Consider the following 6,000-nt stretch of genomic DNA (forward strand, 5'->3'; position numbering starts at 1 on the left):
ATCTTCGTGATGAACTATGACATGCAAGGGATGGAGTTGATCCCGGAGCTATTCGCGGTGCTTAAGACCGCAAAAGGTAGAAATCAAGAAGGAGCATCAAGTGTTGATGGTTTAACAAGACCACTGGTTTCAAGAAGAGCAAGGGCTAGAAGGGAAACTTCATGGATGGCAAACCAGTTGCCACTCCAGTGAAGGAACCCAAGGTTAAACCTAAACCCGAGACTAAGTGCTTCTATTGTAAAGGGAACGGTCACTGGTAGTGGAATTACCCCAAATGCATGGTAGATAAGAAGGCTGGCAACTTCAACAAAGTATATACATGTTATTAATGTGTACCTCACTAGTACTCCTGGTAGCACCTGGGTATTGGATACTGATTCAGTTGCTATTATTGGTGACTTGAAGCAAAAGCTACGGACGAAACGGAGACTGGCTAAGGGCGAGGTGACGATATGTGTTGGAAGTGTTTCCAAAGTTGATGAGGTCACCATCGCACGCTCCATCTACCTTCGGGATTAGTATTGAACCTAGATAAATGTTATCAGGTGTCTACGTTGAGCATGAATATGATTAGATCATGTTCATTGCAATACGGTTATTCATTTAAGTTAGAGAATAATGGTTATTCTGTTTACATGAATAATACATTTCATGGTCATGCACCCTATGTGAATGGTTCATTGAATCTCGGTCATGATAATACACATGTTCACGCCAAAAGATGTAGAGTTAATAATGATAGTACCACTTTCTTGTGGCACTGCCGCTCAGGTCATATTGGCGTAAGATGCATGAAGAAACTCCATATCGATGGATGTTTGGAGTCACTTGATTTTGAATCGCTTGACACATGCGAGCCATGCCTCATGGGCAGGATGACTAAGACCCCGTTTTCAGGTACAATGAAACGGGCAAGTGACTTGTTGGAAATCATACATGCTGATGCGTGTGATCCAATGAGAATTGAAGCGTGAGGTGGATATCGCTATTTTCTCATCTTCACTGACGATTTGAGTAGATATAGGTATATTTACTTAATGAAGCACAAGTCTGAAACGTTTGAAAAGTTCAAGCGATTTCAGAGTGAAGTTAAAAATCATCATAACAAGAAGATCAAATTCCTACGATCTGATCAATGAGAATTTCTGAGTTATGAGTTTGGTAAACACTTAAGACATTGTGGAATTTTTTCACAGTTGAAGCCACCTGGAACACCACAAGGTAATGGTGTGTCTGGATGTCGTAATCGAACCTTATGAGATATGGTGCGATCTATGATGTCTCTTACCGATCTACCGCTATTATTTTGAGGTTATGCATTAGAGACAGCTGCATTCACTTTAGATAGGACACCATATAAGTCCGTTGAGACGATGTCGTATGAACATTGGTTTGGCAAGAAACCAAAGTTGTCGTTTCTTAATGTTTGGGGCTGCAATGCTTAAGGCTTGAACCGGAGAAGCTCGAACCCAAAGCGGACAAACACATCTTCATAGGATACCCAAAGGTGACAGTTGGGTATACCCATTGTTGAGGAAATCGTTAACTGGTAGCTGCTCGGTCGGCTGGTGAGTAGGGGATTAATAGGCTAATCGGCAAGTTAATCGGCCATTTAATCAATTAATCGGACGATTTATTGGGTAATCGGCTACTCGGGGACCCTATGAGTAGGGATTAATCGGCAAGTTAACTGGTTAATCGGATGGATTCTTGAACAGGGGGTATACCTTCTATCTCAGATCTGAGGGCAAATTGTTTGTCCCTAAGAACGGGTCCTTTCTTGAGAAGGAGTTTCTCTCGAAAGAATTGAGTGGGAGGAAGATAGAACTTGATGAGGTTGTCGAACCTTTACTTCAACCAGAGAGTGATGCAACACAGAAAGATGTATTCTGTGGCGCCTACGTCTGTTGAAGAGGAAGTTTATGATAGTGATCATGAAGCTTCGGATCAAGTTGCTATCGAACCTCATAGGTCGACAAGGATATGTACTACTCCTGAGTGGTACAGTAATCCTGTCTCAGATATCATGTTGTTGGACAACAATGAACCTACAAGCTATGGAGAAGCGATGGTGGGCCCGTATTCCGACAAATGGTTAGAAGCCATGAAATCCAAGATAGGATCCATGTATTAGAACAAAGTATGGACTTTGGTGGACTTGCCCGATGATCGGCAAGCCATTGAGATAAATGGATCTTTAAGAAGAAGACGGACGTGGGCGGTAATGTTACCGTTTATGAAGCTCGACTTGTGGGAAAGAGTCTTTTCACAAGTTCAAGGAGTTGACTATGATGAGAATTTCTCACCCGTAGCGATGCTTAAGTCCGTCGGAATCATGTTAGCATTAGCTGTATTTTTCAATTATGAAATCTGATAGATGGATGACAAAACAAGTTTTCTTACCAGTTTTCGTAAGAAAAAGTTGTATGTGATACAATAAAAGGTTTTGTCAATCCTAAGGATGCTAAAAGGTATGCTATCTCCAGCAATCCTTCTATGGACTAGAGCAAGCATCTCGAAGTCAGAATACATGCTTTGATAGAGTGATCAAAGCTTTTAGGTTTATACAATGTTTGCTATAAACTTGCATTTACAAGAAAGTGAGTGGGAGCACTACAACATTTCTGATAAGTATATGTGGATGACATATTGTAGATCCGAAATAATGTAGAATTTCTGGAAAGCATAAACGGTTGTTTGAAGAGTGTTTTTCAAAGGAAGACCTGGATAAAGCTGCTTACATATTGGGCATCAAGATCTATAGAGATAGATCAAGACGCCTGATGATACTTTCAAAGAACGCACACCTTGACATGTTTTTGAAGGAGTTCAAAATAGATCAGTCAAAGAAGGGGTCCTTACCTGAGTTGTAAGGTGTGAAGTTGAGTAAGACTCAAAGATTGACCACGACAGAAGAAAGAGGAAGGACGAAGGTCGTCCCCTATGCTCTTGTCATAGGCTCTATACGGTATGCCATGCTGAGTACCACACCTGATGTGTGCCTTGCCACATGTCTGACAACAGGGTACAAAGGTGATCTAGGACTGGATCTTCAGATAGCGGTCAAAATTGTCCTTAGAAGAATAAGGAAATGTTTCTCGGTTATGGAGGTGATAAAGAGTTCGACGTAAAGAGTTACGTCGATGCAAGCTTAACACTTATCCGGATAGCTCTGAGTAGAGATACCAGATACGTATAATGGAGCAACAATTTGGAATAGCTCCAAGTGGAACGTGGTAGCAGCATCTACGATATGACATAAAGTTTTGCCAAATACATAGGGATGTGAATATGGCAAGACCCGTTGACTACAACCTCTCTCACAAGCATAACATGATCAAACCCAGAACTCTTTGAGTGTTTATCACATAGTGATGTGAACTAGTTCATCGAGTCTAGTAGACTATTTGGATGTTGGTCACATGGCGATGTGACCTGTGAGTGTTTAATCACATGGCGATGTGAACTAGATTATTGACTCTAGTGCAAGTGGGAGACTGTTGGAAATATGCCCTAGAGGCAATAATAAATTAGTTATTATTATTATATTTCATTGTTCATGATAATCGTTTATTATCCATGCTATAATTGTATTGATAGGAAACTCAGATACATGTGTGGATACATAGACAACACCATGTCCCTAGTAAGCCTCTAGTCGACTAGCTCGTTGATCAATAGATGGTTACAGTTTCCTGACCATGGACATTGGATGTCGTTGATAACGGGATCACATCATTAGGAGAATGATGTGATGGACAAGACCCAATCCTAAGCCTAGCACAAGATCGTGTAGTTCGTATGCTAAAGCTTTTCTAATGTCAAGTATCATTTCCTTAGACCATGAGATTGTGCAACTCCCGGATACCGTAGAAATGCTTTGGGTGTACCAAACGTCACAACATAACTGGGTGGCTATAAAGGTTCACTACAGGTATCTCCGAAAGTGTCTGTTGGGTTGGCACGAATCGAGACTGGGATTTGTCACTCCGTGTAAACGGAGAGGTATCTCTGGGCCCACTCGGTAGGACATCATCATAATGTGCACAATTTGATCAAGGAGTTGATCACGGGATGATGTGTTATGGAACGAGTAAAGAGACTTGCCGGTAATGAGATTGAACAAGGTATCGGGATACCGACGATCGAATCCCGGGCAAGTATCGTACCGATGGACAAAGGGAATTTTATACGGGATTGATTGAATCCTTGACATCGTGGTTCATCCGATGAGATCATCGTGGAGCATGTGGGAGCCAACATGGGTATCCAGATCCCGCTGTTGGTTATTGACCGGAGAGTTGTCTCGGCCATGTCTGCATGACTCCCGAACCCGTAGGGTCTACACACTTAAGGTTCGATGACGCTAGGGTTATAGGGAAAGTATGTACGTGGTCACCGAATGTTGTTCGGAGTCCCAGATGAGATCCCGGACGTCACGAGGAGTTCCGGAATGGTCCGGAGGTAAAGATTTATATATGGGAAGTCATCATACGGTCACCGGAATAATTCGGGGGTTACCGGTATTGTACCGGGACCACTGGAGGGGTTCCGGGGGTCCACCGGGAGGATCCACCTGCCCCGGAGGGCCCTATGGGCTGTGTGTGGAGAGGGACTAGCCCCTTAGTGGGCTGGGTGCCTCCCCCTAGGGCCCATGCACCTAGGGTTTGGGGAAACCCTAAAGGGGGGGGCGCCCCCCTTGCCTTGGGGGGCAAGGCAACCCCCCTGGCCGCCGCCCCCTCCTCAGATTGGATCTGAGGGGCCGCCCCCCCTCTCCCTTGCCCCTATATATATGTGGGGGGTGGGAGGGCAGTGTAACACCCCGGATGTAACCTTCCCTATTTGTACTCCAACTCTTGCCGTTTCCGGCGTTAAGTTATATTTATTTTCTCGGGTTCGGGTCTTTGTCTCCGTGTGTTGTTTTCGTTTTCATGCATCTCATATCATGTCATCATGTGCATTGCATTTGCATACGTGTTCATCTCATGCATTCGAGCATTTTCCCCATTGTCCGTTTTGCATTCCGGCGCTTCGTTCTCCTCCGGTGGCCATTTCTAGATTTCTTTCGTGTGTGGGGATTAAACATTTCCGGATTGGACCGAGACTTGTCATGCGGCCTTGGTTTACTACCGGTAGACCGCCTGTCAAGTTTTGTATCAATTGGACTTCGTTTGATACTCCAACGGTTAACCGAGGGACCGAAAAGGCCTCGTGTGTGTTGCAGCCCAACACCCCTTCAATTTGGCCCAAAACCCACCAAACTCAGCTCCATCATATAGAGCGTTCGATCACGATCGCGTGGCCGAAAACCGCACCTCATTTGGACTCTCCTAGCTCCACTTATGCCTATAAATAGCCCCCCCCGTTTTCGGATCTCGGATCTCTCCCCGTTCAACCCTAAAAAAAAACAGATCCCCGCCACCGACGGACACGTCCGCCCCCGGCCGGACAGTGTCCGCCGCCGCCTTCGTCCAACCGGGTCGCGCCAAGTGGAGCCGCCGCCTTCCACCGCCGCCGGGCCCGAAGGCCCAGGGCAGGCCCTCCGCCGCTCCCGCCCGGGCCGACCTCGCCCGCACCCTGCCGCCATCTCCTCCGCGCCGCCCGCCGCCCGCTCCGCCGGCCGCGCCGCCCGCCGCCCGCGAGCCGCCCGCTTCGCCGACCGCCGCCGCCGCCGCCAAGCCTTGCCGCCGCCACGGGAGCTCGCCGGAGCCGCCTCCCCACGCCTTCCTCCGGCCGGCCCCGGCCCCCTTCTCCTCCCCGCCGACGAGCGGCCTCGCCGGAGACCTCGGGAACCGTGCGTGCTACAGTGCAGATCTGAGATCTAAAATACCTAGGGTTGACTTTTCCCTCTCCTCCCAGTATTTTTATGCCTACTTTGACCGGCCGTATCTCCGCATCCGTAGCTCCGATTTGGGCATACAATATATCAAAATGTTTGTCTCGACGAGTACATCATTTCATTCCATTGCATCATTTTCATTTGAGCTCATCTTGATTCCC

Source organism: Triticum urartu, chromosome 4 (genome assembly GCF_003073215.2).
Source record: "Triticum urartu cultivar G1812 chromosome 4, Tu2.1, whole genome shotgun sequence".
Classification (NCBI taxonomy): Eukaryota; Viridiplantae; Streptophyta; class Magnoliopsida; order Poales; family Poaceae; genus Triticum; species Triticum urartu.